Genomic DNA, 16,604 nt, shown 5'->3' with positions numbered 1-16,604 from the left:
CAACGAATTTTCAATCTGCTTTCTTATTTGTCAACCAGTGTGAATCTCACAACACCTCAGCGAGCTGAAACCTACTATTATTACCACTTTTCCAATGAGGAGAAATGAGTCACGGAGATGGCGTGTCTTACCCTAGTCTACCTTTGGTCACACAGAAGGGAAGTGACACTGGGTTTCATGCCCTGGCTATTGGGCTTTGCACTTTGTGCTCTTACCTGCTGTGTGCCCTTACAGTCTCAGCCCATCGATTTCTGTTTTTTACATGAATAGGGATTTTTGAATTACATTGGATAAATATGTATGTTGTAAATAATCACCATTACTCTTAATTTAAAGAAATCTAAATGTTTAGCCTAAACGTTCTCTGTGAACATTTGTTTCAGGGAATTTACATTACCAATTGCTTTTTACAATTATTCAACAGATTTACATTTCTAATTCTTTCCTAAAATTCCAGAAAATTTTCCTAAATTTTAACAGTCCTGGTATGGAAGGAAACCTACTATTATTACCACTTTTCCAAAGAAGAGGTGAAAAATAGGTTATTTGTAATGCAGTTTTTCTAATTGTAATTAATAAGTCACCACATTAACTGATCTAGTTCTATTATTTAAGAGACTACTGTGTGTCTCACCCTATAACTGATCCTTGAATAAATGAAAGGCATCATTATTTCACTGGAAGAATTTGCAAAGTATATGAGACATAGCTTAACTTCACAAAGAAAAACTGCCCATATAAGAATTTCTCAGCTTCTTTTCACCATGTGACACACAGTGACTTTCATCAGGTCCCACATTGTAATTAACCCACATTGTAGGTGATAAACAATTCCTGATTCACTCACTAAACATCCAAAACTTTTTTTTTTCTTTTTGGGGGGAGGGGATGTGATAAAGTTAGCAACATGTTAGTGAAAGAGAACATGCTCAGAACAGAAATAAGTTTAAATTTCCATAATAATCTTTTTCTTTCTGAAGTGTGTCATTTTTAAGCTTTCTTAAAGAATTACTTGCAACTATTCACATCTTGCCTTAAAAGAATTTTTTCCTTCCATCTTATATAGTCTTTGAAGGCTTATATAGTCATGGAAGGCTTTATTGAGAAGATGGGCTTTGAAGGATGTATACTTTTATTCAACTCCTGAATAACATTTTATGTTTAAGTTACTATGGTCTTATTTCAATAAATCATTCTTCCTGAATTCCATTGATTTCCCAAGCAACATTAAAGCAGCCTACATTCATTTCACCAAGGGCATCCCTTGAAGTGGTCAGATAGCTCTCTATTCAAAGTTAGATGGTATTGTATGGAATTGTTTTCCAGTTAGAAATAACTTTCACTCTTTTAGGAAACCATATATCTCACTAACAATGTATTGGTGTTTATTTTTGCTACACGCAAATAGTCAAATGTAAATCCCCCCCATTCCCTATATTTTATCCATCTCTAAAGATGTTCACTCTCTATTGGCAAGTAATTATTAAACACCACAAATCAACTTTAAGCTAGTTTTCACAAAGAAGTACTCAATTAATTTTTTAAAAATTGTGTATATCCTAATTACTTTGATGCTCAATAGAACATTTATTTTTATTACAAACAAGCATTTGGAAATTATACATTTTTAGAAAAAAAATTACCTTTTCTAATGAAAGAAACTATTTTGCTGTAATGTTTTGACTATTATAACAATTAGAAAGGCACATCTAAAGATTTTATATCTGTATCAAATTGTTTGTTATATATTTAGCAGTCTCTGATTAAAGGCAAATCTAGAAAATCAATGGGATCAGGTCTACAGACTCTTCTTTCTGCAATAATTTAAAATCTGTTTGCCAACTTTTTTTATTGACAGTTACATCTTAGTGTCCAGTACTTTGTTAATGGAACTTTTTCCAATTCTAGAATTTTCGGTGGATTTTTTTTTTGTAGGAATTAAAAGATTTAAAGAATACTATTCAATCTAGCAATGATCATCACTCAGTACAGTCACCCCAATTGCTGAACATTACCTGGTGCTATCTCATCCAGGCTGATATGCCCCAGGTTGGACTTCAGCATCATGTACTTGTTTGAACTCTTACTGACCCACGTGCTCTTTATGTCCTTGGGAAGCAATCAGATTGTGATTTTGGTTTCCTATTGGGGCCCAGTATTATATAAACCTCTTACCTCTTTACCATTTTAAGTAGTGGTCAATTTTGACAACATATTCATTAAATATTATGGCCTTCGACTCAGGGATAACCTAAAGAGCACGCTCCTTCCTTAAACCAAATTTTATGGACAGTTACAGTTACCTCTTTAAACATAACCAAAATCTGCATGCTTTTGACTGTCCCTCATAGTTCTATTTTTTGATATCCAGTTAACTTTTGTTTTTAAACAATTACAATGTTTCAGTGTTGAAATGCAAAGACCAGGTGACAGACTATTTCAAGGCTTATACTTCCATAAATTTGTAAACTTGTGATATAAAAATCTGGATTCTCATTTAATAGAAAATAAGCCTTTTATCTTGGCATTATGTTGGGCAGGGCTCCAGTCTTCATTTTTATGTAGGTCTCTATAAATGATTTGAGGATAATAAAACACAGTTTCAAATTTTCATGAGAGTCATAGGAAAGCAACAAGAGCAACAAGTTTCTATAATTCCTAATCATTCTCCTTATATGATTATATCCAAAATCAATATTGCCTTTTATTATTAATGTAGAATACATATTTTTAAAATAATAAAATAGAGTAGTCTTATTCCTCAACAGTTCCAGTCTCTGACTTCATGTTTTTATCAGCAATAGACAACATAATAATAGTTCCAAGTATTTTTCGGGCAATTAGAAAGTATACTACAATTTTAGGCTAATGTTTTTTAATTCATCTCAATAAGTGTCTCCATATACAATCTAGGTGCAATACATGACATGGAATAAGATGTCAAATAAAAACAATCTCACTTCCTTAGGACCTAGCAATATTCTAGGTAGTAGAGCAAGGTTAGAATGTATGCTGTATTGGTAGCTACATTTCACATAATTGATTTAAAATGAAACTTATTGTATATCAATCATGATTATGTGAAGGTGATATCAATTATGATTTTTAATGATGATTTATGAAAACATGATCTTTCATGATTGCATAAAGATAATATTTAATCTTCCCTAGAAGGGATGCCTTCATGACAGTAGAGTCATTTGAGGTGGATGTGAAGAAAGGATTTCAAATATGGAAAGAACAGCAAAAACAAAAGAAGTGAGAAAGTCAATGACATCTTATGAAATAAGTAATTCAATTTGATTAGAGATGATGCTACATGCAGCAGAACAATGAGAAAAAAAAGAGACTTCAATGTTACATTAAAAAAATATTGTTCCCACTCTTGATTTCCAACTTGGAAACAAACAAACAAACAAAAAACACATTTAATTCCATAGACAATGAGAATCCAATTCAGTTTGAAAAAGAGCATGTTGGAGTTAGAGTTGTGGTTAGAATCAAAAGTAGCTCAATAATAATAAATGTGCTTTTGTAGAGCGAGGAGGTGCTGGTGCCGAGAGATTATTTTTATGATCCAGAAGAGAAATAATGAGAGCTTGAACGAACCTTCTGTCAGAGAGACTGGAGAGAAAGGGAGGAGGTGTTGTTTTTGTTTGTTTGTTGTTGCTTGTTTGTTAATAGAAGAGGTAGGCTCTACAGACAAGTACTTAAATTGTGTGAGGCAATATCAAATGAAGAATTACAGATAATCTGAGACACTAACAGTGGGTAACAGAAAATTATGCTACTATTACAGAACTGAGGAAACCAGGAGCAGGAACAAGTTGTGAGATCAGCAGAGCTGATTTTAAGGGTTGACAAATTGTCCACGTTGGTGTTGCAGAGAAACTTTTGGAAATGCAGATCTCAAGTTCTGGAGAAAGATGACAGCAAACAGATTCAGGAATCCTCTCAACAGTGGTCCAGGTGAATCTATACCGACCTCCTTAATGCCAACCCCCTCTTCAGTACTCCATAGAACTTCCTCTGTCAATACATTTATTATAGAGTTGTCCACACATTTTCTTATTAGGATTTTAACTCTATTTAAAATGGACATTATTCATGTCCTCTTAGTTCAGTGCATCTTGTAGGGTCCTTGTCTGTGACCTTAAAATAGAGAAAATATTACCCCTTTCAAGTCACTTGAAGCTTCAGGGATGACATGATTCTTAGGAACACACTCTGGACTCTATACTCACTCCATTCTTTCTAAATTGATAATGTGTGAGTAGCAACCCTACCACGCCTATGATAACTACTACGTTGTAGGTGCAGTAGGGTTCTTAGTAAATGCATTCTTAGTAAATGACACAAGATTAAAGCACTATTCAATATAAGGGATGATTATGATGTTCTCTCTCTACCTTTATCTTCATTCCCATGTGAAAAATTCAGCCAGCTGACTGGTGGGGACATTATAGTCTAGCTGCCTAGCCTCACATGGGCTACTCTTGTAGTTTGGTAAGTTTGGACATAGCTCTCAAGACACTACTGTGCCTGTGAGCATGGGCTATGAGACTCTGGCAAGGTAACACTTACAATGTGCCCCAGTTGACTCCTCAGTAGAACTCAGATGATGATAGAACCTCTTCATTGGGTTGTTGGGACTACTAAGTGCTTAGACATATTAGCTATGTACTATTATTGTAATGAGTTCAAATTTTCAGCCTCAAAGATGTATTTGAAAAAATGTAATATTTATTTCCTTAAAAAATTAAAATTAATATAGCTCTGCAGCCTTGTTTCCAGCTATTGGCAAATTTCTTAGCACTTCAAGGTGATAGTCACTCCAGTTTTAAAATGACTTCAATTCAGGATTTTGATCCAATTAAGATTTTACACCTGGTCCCTTTGCATTTTCTCATCTCTGGTCCTTATTTTTGGTCCAGACATCAGGTCAGAGCTATTTGGTCCCCATGGCTATAGGCCATCCTGCACCCTGGCTGCTCTCCGCTCTTGTATGACACGTTCATCCCGGTTCTCGTTGTGCATTAGCATCCGTTGCTGACATCCATGACCTCTGTGGCCTCTGGGCAAGAAGTTCATAGTGTGTCTTCATTGTACTCACTTTTATTAATGGGCTAATTTTGCTACAGTAACAACAACAACAACAACCACCACAAACCCAAATCACAAGGACATCTGACAACAAAGATTTACTTCCTGCTGGGGCTGCATGTTCATTGAAGGTCAGTAGCAGTATCATCTGAAGTCAGGCTTTATTCCAAGAAATCCTGGAATGTATGTCTGAAGGAGTGGCTCCTATCAAAGACTTGCCGAGTCTCACAGTAGAAGGAAAAGAGAGCCAGTGGAACAGAATATAAGTAGGTCATAAAGCTCCTGTTAAAAAGTGCTTAAATCACTTCCACTTTCATCTCATTGACCAGAAGGAGTCCCGTGGCCAAGTCCGATTTTAACAGTGTGGAGAAATATAATACTCAACCAGGAAGAAGTAACAAATTTTTAAAATAATATAATCTATCCCACTGGACTTCTCTGCTCCCCTCTCCCCAGGCCACTTTCTGGCATACCATATCTCTTTCAGGCTGTCATAGGCATTTTTCACATGTGGGGAAGGTGAGCGGGACATGAGGCTGCCCTCACTCACATCTGTCTGGACATACTGGAGGGCAGAGTTCTGGACGTGCAGGGAGATACACAGCTACCTGGTATCAGACCTCCAAATATGTTCAACCTTCAGTGTCTAATGTGGTTCTAAACATAATAGACACTCTAACAGTCCAAACATTTGCAGGGCCCAAAGCAAGAATACAAATGGAAGTTCATATATTATATGTCCAAATATTTTCAAATCATGACATGCTAGGAAACTACTATGCAGGATACATTCTAACTTTCCACATAAATCCTAATTAAGATTGAGAAGGCTAGATGCTCCTCAGAACATAACAGAACAAAGACAGTCTGCCCAATCCCAGATGCCAGGTCCACTTGGATGGACCTTTTCTTTTCACCCTCCTGCTCTCCGTGCACCCAAAGGGCCTTGTGCCTTTACATCATTCACACATTCCCAGCAGCCTTTCCATGCTTGATCCACATTCCCACGTTGAAGGGTGTATTCACCACCAATAGCTTAGACTGCTTTCGGGAAGGCAGATTTGGGAAAAGACCCACAGAAGCCTGAGAAACAATTTCAGTGATATTTGGACTGGAAATTCAGATGCCCTGGAACCTGTAGAACTTTCTAGAAGGGGGTGTGGGGGTTATGGACTGGAAATTCAGATGCCCTGGAACCTGTAGATCTTTCTAGAAGGGGGGTATAGGAGTTATGGACAGGCCCTACCACTCACCTATGTGGTGGGGGTACCCAGATGAGAGCCCAAAATGGGGCCCTCTAACCACATGACATAGGATAGAGGGACCCTCCCTTATGGTCAAAGTCAAAATAAACTTTAGAGGTTTAGGGGACATAGGCATACCTTACACAAATTACATTCACATATTTGTGTATGTCAGTAATAGAACATAGTCATACCAATTTTCAAAAAGATCATCTTTTAAGGTTATCTGTTTTTCTCACTTCTCTCCAGCTACAGACACAGATTCCAGTATGATCACCCTCACTTAATTTCTGAGCCAAACTGACCCAGTCAGGAAGCATTTTCAGCAACCCTGCTCATGTTACAAAGTATCTAATCCTTTTGGGAGAGAATCCCCTGAAAGTTTCTTCTAAGTAATTGTTTCCTTTAACACTTTTAAAAAGACAGCATTATTTACAAAATTGTGTACTCTTTTAAGACTATATCTATTGTGTAAAGTAGTATCTATTTGTCTTTCCAAATAAACACAACACAAATTCTGACTTTTGTCTAAGAACATGATACCAATTTATCAGCAAAATAAATTGTCTGTGTTAATGTGATGGATCAGGAGAGACTCATCTACCTCCCTTGGCATAAACCCTGCTTTGAGAAAAGGAGATGACTTTTGTACATAGCTAGCCAAGATTCAAAGGCTGTGCCTCTGGCCAAGGCAAAGAGCTTTTACTCTGGGTGAAATTAAATGAGACTACAACTGTGGCCTCACCAGTACCTAAATGTCAAGTTCTCTGGTCCCAATCCTACCACTACATACCATTTGCCTAAATAAGTAAGTGGCATATCTGGCTAGGTTGTTAAGTCTTCCTTGGAAAAATGCAGAATGGAAATGCTTTTCAAATGTGAGTTGTGGGGGCGCCTGGGTGGCTCAGTGGGTTAAAGCCTCTGCCTTCAGCTCAGGTCATGATCCCGGGGTCCTGGGATCGAGCCCCGCATCGGGCTCTCTGCTCAGCAGGGAGCCTGCTTCCTCCTCTCTCTCTGCCAGCCTCTCTGCCTACTTGTGATCTCTGTCTGTCAAATAAATAAATAAAATCTTTAAAAAAAAAATGTGAGTTGTGACATTTGAATTAGAATTCTGCTTGGTATAAGAATATCCTTTTTTTTCTTTTTTTCTTTTTTTTTTTTTTTTTTTTTTGGCTTGTCACTCACTGCAAAAGCAGTTTTTAAAAAAAACTGACAATTTGTTTTATCTTATATGTATTTAATTTTTTGATTCTCAAACAGGGAAAACATGAAACAGGAAATCTCACATGTAACCAAGCTGAAACAAGAAAGACAATTACTTTTCCCTAATGAAATGTTCTATTTCCTTGGTTTGCTATTTCATTAATTTCCCAACTTCATTTTATGCTGATCTAGACTTTAGGAGTTTTCCCTGAACACAACTTGAGCAAAAGATGTTTGGATTAACTCAAAAATTCACTGTGTAACTATGGTCTGAGAGGCCCTTTCTTATGACTGGGTAATGGTAAAAGGCAATCCAGATTTTTACTGTCACAGGACTTTCATTTTAGAGCTAGGATGAAGACAGATTAAAACAGGCAAAGCAATAAATATAAGAATTAAACATAATTATAGTTATGATCAAGAAAATAAAAAGATATATGTAACAGAGAATGACTTGGGGCCATATAACCTGCAGAAAGTTCTCTCTCAAGAGATAATATTTGAACTGAGAACTTACTGATGAAAAAGATGAAACTGTCGATGTGAATATTTAGAGTGAAATCAAGGAAAACAGCCCAAGAAAGAGACCAGTTGAGTGTGTTCAGCATTGGAAAGGGAGTCATTGTAATGGGACCACAACAAACAAAGAGTGATAAGAAATGAGGGAGGACCAATATCTGTGGGTGAAACTAATTACCACATTCTAAAGTATTATAAGGCAAGTTCTACTGTGTTTTTAGTAGGAAGTCACTGAAGGATTTTCAGCTGAGGAGTAATATGATATAATATATGCTCTTAAGAGATTAGTTTGGTTGCAGGGTATAGAATGTATTGGGGGCCAGGGTGATAGAGTAGTTGAGAATGAAAGCAGGGAATCATTTAGGACAATAGTATAACTTGTAGCCTGGATCCCTTACTAGATCCCTTATCCCTTTGAGTCTTTCTGTTAAAAAAAAAAAAAAAAAAAAAAAAAAAGATGGAGCACCTGGGTGGCTCAGTGCTCAGTGGGTTAAAGCCTCTGCCTTCAGCTCAGGTCATGATCTCAGGGTCCTGGGATTGAGCCCCGCATCGGGCTCTCTGCTCCTCAGGGAGCCTGTTTCCTTCTCTCTCTGCCTGACTTTCTGCCTACTTGCGATCTCTGGCTGTCAAATAAATAAACAAAATCTTTAAAAATAAATAAATAAATAGATAGATAGATAGATAGATAGATAGATAGATAGATAGATAGATATCATCTTCCAGACTCTATGTTCACTCACTTTCCTTCTTGGCCTTTGACTTGGTTCATAATTTGAGGCTCCCTTATTTCATGGTCTCCTTCTCCCTTTACCTAAGCTATGTCATGAAGTCACTTTTGTTTACTACAAATATTCAGAGTTCCTCCCTGACTTTGCCCCTGACTCTGAGCAGAGGAATGGAGAGAATTCTCTTCCCTGCTTGTGATCTCTCTCTCTGTCAAATACATAAATAAAATCTTAAAAAAAAAAAAAAAAAAAAAGAATTCTCTTCCTGGGAAAGCCACCACAGCACATGGCAACTGCATTCAGAGTTGCCACCTTGACGTCCATATGTCGTCATGACTGAAGTAGCTCACTATCTCCCTGAAGTTGATAATATTGCATTTTTGCCTCTTTATAGCTTAGCCATATAAGTTCTTAAACTGTAATTGATGAGAAAACCAACTTCCAACTGGACATGGAAATTCATTCAAGTTACAAAAAAGCAAAAAAGCTATTTTTTTTTTTCTGATTCTCCTTCACCCCAAGTGATTGGATACTGGCATTTGAGTAACATTAAGAGGATTAGAAACATGCATGGTCTTCTGTTTAGTTTTCTGTCCTTATCATATATGTCAGACTAATTTCTGGAACATCACTTTTGTTGTCAGTTATTAATCTTTCAAGGTGCAACAATTAGTGGTTTGGGTTTGGTGAATAATTTCTCTGGTCTTAAAATGTTCTCTAAGTGTAGTGGCTCACATGTGTTTCTAATTTCATTTCTGGCTGGGTGTTTTAGTCTCCCACTTCGGTTGAGCCTTGATGGGGCCCAACTCTACAGAACTATTAGTGAAGAGAAATCTCTGAACTTAATGAAGGGAGGGAGTTATTTCCCATTGCTGAGAGGTGTTGGGTGATTTTTCATAATTCCTTTCTTCCAAAATCTTACATTGTGATTTCTGTGTTTTCAAGGGATGGGTGTTCACAACAGAAATGATGTGGTGGTTTGAAATGAAAGAGCCATAAATAGAAAGAATATTGCCATGTTTTCTAACAGATGCTCTCTCTGGCTTAGAGCTCAAGTTTATCAAATTATTGAAAGGAGCATTTGTAGCATCATGTCTTGGTGAAGAATAGAGAAAAGAAAAGAAGAGAAAAGGAAAAAAGAAAAGAAGAAAAGAAAAGAAAAGAAAAAAGAAAAGAAAAGAAAAGAAAACCCTTAGGCTATCTTTCTGAAATACTTTGTGTATTTAGAATTAAATACTACATTTGAGTGGGCCAATGCCAATAATGGTAATATTTTTTAAAAATATGTGGAGATTTGCTTGGGCCACTGTCATATTAGTCTTCTTCCTTTCTTGAGATAATTACCTTATTCTTGACATTGAGTCCAGATAACCAAATATTCACTTTATCTTCTTTGGGAGGTAATACATTTGTTTTCATTTTAGCTACAGGCAATTTAGTACATGTCGGCCATGTAACAGATGTAAACTTTGCATGTTTTTTTGTTGTTTGTTTCCTTCTTTCTCAAGCTCTTTATTACCTTCATACCAGTCTACTCTTTCAGTTTTAAAGGGGGATGAGCAGATTGCCACTCGGAGGCATCCCGCAAAGTAGGCAGAGCACCTGAAGGGCAACCTTTGCCCACACAAAAATTCATCTCACATTAGCAGTGAGCATTCAGGCATCACCCCGAATCATTATTTTGTTAACTGATAAGTTTAAGGCATTAAACTTTGCATGTTTAATACTCAATAGCCACACATCATTTTGTTTATACCAAATCTTAGTTCTAGAAAAACCTGTGGCTTCCATGGCTGAAGATGTAGAATTGAATGCAAATACTGTCATGGGGGTAATTGTGGATTATATTATGTATTGATGAAATAGTTCTCAATTTTCCAAACTAATTAATGCAGTGGAAAATCCTGGAAGCTGTCTGTGGACTTGGGATCAATTTGCTTCTATTGACCATTACTTCTACTTCAGTCTAAGTCTTAACTACAAATGACCTTTAAGAAAGAAAATCAGTGTCCATAATTTATCAAATGAAAGTTCTTTTAAAACAATGAGCCAGGATAGTTAAAATTGTGTTGTGTTAATAAATACCTCTAACATCTCAGTGTCTTCAAATACATGGCTTCTTCCTGGCAACTTTGCCTAAGAAATCAGTCCTTGAGGGAAGGCAAGACAAATACCTGTTGAGCTAAGGAAGGAAAGAGAAGAGCATGGCATTCACCTCTCTGCCTTGGATTCTGATAGTTAGAAAATATGGACTGATGTTGGTATTCACATCCTTCCTGATACTTGCAACCCCATGAACTGATTGCCCCAGCACACATCCTAATGCTGGTAGAGACAAAGCACTTAGTATAACTAAGTCTCTGATATTTCCTGTGGGAAAACCAGGTTTATCTGCCACTTTCCTGGCATCTTTGGACTTCTGCTTCTCTATTCTTCTATATTTCCACACCAGAAAATTGAAAAAACTATTTAATAATCATTCGTTTGGAAGGTGGATCAGATTGAAAAAAAAAATTTCTGAGTTGTGCCTTCAGTTTGCTCGAGGAAATTCCTTGGCCCACTCTCAAGCATTCTGTGAGCATCCTCAGATTTCACCAAAATCTTCACTGTCTATTAGGCAGATATGTCTACCTTCACCTGGTAACATTGGATTGGTGTAGTTCAGACTCCCACCACGGGTCTAAGTTTGTGCTCATTTCTACTTAAACTTACCAAGAACTCAGTTAAGTGTTTCTCTTTCTGACTTCCTTCCTTCCTTCCTTCTTTCCTTCCTTCTTTTCTTCTTCCTTTCCTTTCTTCCTTCCTCCCTCCCTTCCTTCCTTCACTTACCTTTTTTGTTTTTACAAGCTTTGTTGAGGTACAATTTACATATAATAAGCTACACATATTTAAAAAATACAATTTGCTGGGGCGCCTGGGTGGCTCAGTGGGTTAAGCCGCTGCCTTCGGCTCAGGTCATGATCCCAGGTCCTGGGTTCGAGCCCCACATCGGGCTTTCTGCTCAGCAGGGAGCCTGCTTCCTCCTCTCTCTCTCTGCCTGCTTCTCTGCCTACTTGTGATTTCTCTCTGTCAAATAAATAAATAAATAATCTTTTAAAAAAATAAAAAATAAAAAAAAAAATAAAAAATACAATTTGATGTGTTTTGACTTATATAAACACCAGTGAAACCATCAGTATAATAGACATAGCATATCCATCACTCCCAAAAGTTTTCTGGTGCCCTTTTTTACCCCTCCTCTGGTTCTCCCCTTCTCCCATTTTCTCCTTTCCATCACTACAGATTAGTTTGCATTTTCTTGGATTTTATATAAAGGTAATCATGGAGTATATACTCTTTCGTCTAATTTCTTTCATTCAGTGTAATTATTTTGATATTTATCCATGTCATCGTGTGTGTTAGTAGTTGATTGTTTTTCTTTGTTGAATAGTATTCCATTACAAAGATGTATATCCCTGGCTATGAGTTGTTCCTAGTTTTTTGTTGTTTTTTTTTAAATATTACTAATAAATTTTCTATGGCTATTTGTGTGCAATCTTTGTATGAACATATGCTTTCATTTCTCTTGGGCAAATATCGAATATTAGAATGATGGGATCATATGGTAGATATATATTTAATTTTTATAGGAAACTATCAAACTGTTTTCCAGAGTGGTTATACTATGCCATTTTCTCAAAAGCATGGAATGAAAGTTCCAGTTTCTGTACTTTTTCATCCAACATTTGATATTGTTAATCATTCCCACACTTTAATACATGTTTTCTGATGTTTCCATATGGTTTTGGTTTGCATTTCCCTAATGGCTAATGATATTGAACATCTTTCCATATGCTTATTTGCCACCCATACATCAATTTTGGTAAAATATCTGTTCAAATTCTTTGCCCATTTTTTACTTGAATATTTTTGCTTTCTTATGATTGAGACTTTCCCCCTCAAAATTGTTAGTTTTGAAATAATTACAAACTACAGTTAAACAAGACTTTTAAAAAATACACAAAGATGTCATGGTCCTCAACAATCTGAGGGTAGTGTGTTAACCTGATATCCCCTACTGCATCACTAGGGGATATTTCCTATAAAAGGAGATTATCCTATATAAACATGATACAACTATCAACAAATTGGGATATTAACATTATATGTTATTACCACTTAATTGTCAAACACCAGTCAAGTTTTGGCAATTTTTCCAAAAAATTGTTGTTCTAATTTTTACCAATTGTTCATAAAACAAAAAATCCATTCCAGAATCACACTTCGCATTTAATTTTCATGCTTTCCTAATTTCCTTCAGTCTGCAACATTTCTTCACTCTTTCTTATATCTTTAGGACTTAGGCACTTTAAAAGATTGCAGGTCAGTTATTTTGAAGAATGTCCTTTATTTTAGGTGTAAATTCTGATGATATGTTTTTTATAGGAATATCTGGAAGTGATGATGAATTCCTATCATTGGATACTATTAGTTTCTTAAGACAACTTTACTGAGGTATAATTGAAAAGCAATAAACTGTTCCTGGTATACAATTTTAAATGATTTGCCCTATGTATATACTGTTACTACAATCCAGATAATGAATACATCAATAACTCTCCCAAAATTATCCTGAAGACTTTGTTTATATCTCCCTCCAACCCTCATCCTTCATCCCCTAGACAACTGATCTGATTTCTGTCACTGTAGATTAGTTTATATTTTTTAGATTTTTATTTAACTTTTATTTAAATGTAATATTGTTTGTCCGGCTTCTTCCACTTGGCATAATTATTTTGAGATTCATCCATGTTGTCACATGTACCAAGATTTATCCCTTATTTTTAAGAAGTATTCTATTGCATGGTATACCACAGTTGTTGACACTTGTTGATGGACATTTTGGTTGTTTCCAGTTTTTCACTATTTCAAATAAAGCTGCTATGAACATCCATGCACATGTCTTTGTGTGGACATATGCTTTTATTTCTTTTGGAAAAATACTTTGGCATGAAATAGCTGGATCATATGGTAGGTGTATGTTTAACTCTTTAAGAAATTGCCAAATATTTTTCCAAAGCAGTTGTGCCTTTTTACATCCACCAGCATTTAATAAGAATTAATATTGTTGGTTCACTTCCTCCCCAGCACTTGATAAGGGCAGACTTTTTAATTTTAGCCATTCTACAAGGTGTGTCATAGTATCCCATTGAGGTTTCAGTTTGCATTTCCCTAATGACTAATAACATTTGGGGCTTTTTTTCATGTCTTTATTCATCAACCTTATATCATGATCTTTCTCTGAGTCACTCAGAATATGCTTGTTAGCAAAATTTCAATGCTGTAACCATAAGAATCTGTGGCTCTGTCATAATTCCTTATCTTTTTTGAGGGAGGGTCGGTCAAGGCATCTGTATTTTCTGTTTCTAGCCATCAATACTTACCTGTATATTGAATAGTCGAACACCTGGTACACCCTTTTGCTTGATGCCTTCAAAAGTACAGTTATACTTGAGGAACCTGGGTGGCTCAGTGGGTTAAAGCCTCTACCTTCGGCTCAGGTCATGATCCCAGGGTCCTGGGATCGAGCCCCACATCAAGCTTTCTGCTCCACGGGGAGCCTGCTCACTCCTCTCTCTCTCTCTGCCTGCTTGTGATCTCTGTCTGTCAAATAAATAAATAAAATCTTAAAAAAAAAAAGTACAGTTTTACAAACATACAAAGACCTAGGTGTTCCCATCAAAGTACTTTTGTGGTTGTTATAGTTTGGTTCTGTTTGTTTGTTTACTTTGGTGCAGAAGCTTACTGACTACAAGCAGACTATGGTTCTCAAATATATAGAAATAATGAGAAATTTTCTATTTTGGCTTTCTATTTGTTGGTTTTCTTTCTCAAATAGCAGGGGGTTTTGTTTTTGTTTTGTTTTGTTTTTTTAGTTAGAGATTTTTAATTTCTTAGAAGTACTGAATTTCATGCTAGGTGCAAAGACATGATCCTAGGAATAAAATATCTAACTAATGCTTTATGTACTTTGGGATATAAATAATAGTATCTTAAATACAAACAATCTTATTTCTTTTTCTCCTTTGCACACAGCTCAACCACAATCCCAATCATCCCTTGGAGGTCAGAGTCATGTGACTGAGTTCTAACCAGTTGAAAAGGAATAGACATAATGTGCACTGCTTACAGATCTGGCTCATTAAAACCCATCCCACATGATCCACAATACTCTCTAACCTTCTTGTGACAAGTGTTGAAGATGATAGATCAACAAGATGGAACGACACTGGGTATCAGAATCACCAATTGGAAAACCACACATGGACCACAAACATTAGTTTTGTAGATTAAGTAAATAATTTCCATTGTTTTTAAGCCACTAAAACTTAGGAATTTGCCTGTGACTAGCACTCTTCTTACAACTAGCATTCTTCTTACTAATAAAGAAGTCATTAGGGTCGTAAGTCCATGTCAATAATAAGGTTTCTACGTTTTTCTACAGGCAGTTCTTCTTCCTTGTTCGGACTTCAGGCTTCTAGCCCTTGAAGGAATCCAGAAGCCCATCGAGACAACAGTGCTTGGAGTTTAATTGAAAGGCGTAACTACTGTGCAACAGTCCTTTTAATCAAGATGTTAAAAGGAAACTTTATTAAACTGTGATTGAATATATAAAATTAAGGTGTAATGCATTTTAAATATATTAGCTCAAATTATAAAATATTAAATTAAGATTTAATATATTAAATTAAGCACAGATTAAACTAGATTGAAAAAATACTTTTAAAAATCTCAAATACACCAGAGGAATTATTAACCATTTTATTTAAAAATGAAAGTCTAGCAAGTACTAGAGCCATAAAAGGGGGACTATTGAGGGGAACCTAGCCACATTGGGTATACAGCAGTTTCTCCACAAAGTAAATGAGATTATCAAAAAGCTGAAGCAGAAATTTGGTTCTGGATTAAAGAGTGTGAGAATAAGAACAAAATGTAACAACATGTTGAATCCACCAGATCCTGTGAGATCCCGGTGGCAGTGACAACTCTGATAGTGAGCACATGGCTCATCTATTTAGAACTGTTACCTTTTCCCATGCCCAACATAAAATCTTCTTGAAATGATTTTGTTGTTTGTGCTTCCATATTTTCATGAGACAGGCTGGCCCTTTATAGATATGGACCCTTGGGTCTTGCAGACTTTTCACAGGCAAAGAAAAATAGAAAAAGCAAAATATCTGAAACCAAAAAAGTATCAACTGAAAAAAGAAAGAAAGAAGAAAGAAAAGAAGTAACCCGACTTCTTTCTTCATGTTTAATCCTGAAAATAAATGAATGCAAACATACCTTGGTACTGAACTTAGTAAGTGCCAGCACAGAACCCTTTAAATAAATGTTATTTCATCCAATCTTTACAACTGTCCTCTAAGAAAAGTATTATTTTTTCCAATTGTACATATGAAGAAATTACAAATAGAACAAATAAGACATTTTCTGGGGATGAAATAGCTAAAAATCAGTGTAACCAGACTCAGAATTTTTTCTATTTTTCTCTAAATCCCATGTTGTGGACTTATAGCTAGAGGATAGCCATAAAGGAACTCAGGCAGATTCCCAGATGACAAGTCACTATGCTTAATCACAAGGAATTAAAGTACAGTTGATAATAATAATAATAATAAATAATAATTATAGCAGTTACCACTTATTAGGCATTTAATGATGTGAGACACAATGATAAATACTTTGCTTGTAATGAGTCTTGTGATCATCTGAACAACTTGTGAAATAAACACTATCAATACCTCCATTTTAGAGATCAGAAGCCTGA

General features: G+C 35.9%; 1 non-coding gene across 1 annotated transcript; it reads right to left on the bottom strand.

Moving 5' to 3' along the window:
* Nucleotides 1-10,350: 10,350 nt before the first annotated feature.
* Nucleotides 10,351-10,500, bottom strand: LOC125099373 (U12 minor spliceosomal RNA). Its single transcript, XR_007127136.1, has one exon. It is a non-coding gene; the product is annotated as a U12 minor spliceosomal RNA (small nuclear RNA).
* Between the last annotated feature and the right edge of the window lie 6,104 nt (nucleotides 10,501-16,604).

The sequence above is a fragment of the Lutra lutra genome, chromosome 4 (genome assembly GCF_902655055.1).
Source record: "Lutra lutra chromosome 4, mLutLut1.2, whole genome shotgun sequence".
NCBI classification, from domain to species: Eukaryota; Metazoa; Chordata; class Mammalia; order Carnivora; family Mustelidae; genus Lutra; species Lutra lutra.
Note: the sequence above shows the minus strand (reverse complement) of the source record. Positions and strands in the feature narration are given on the sequence as shown.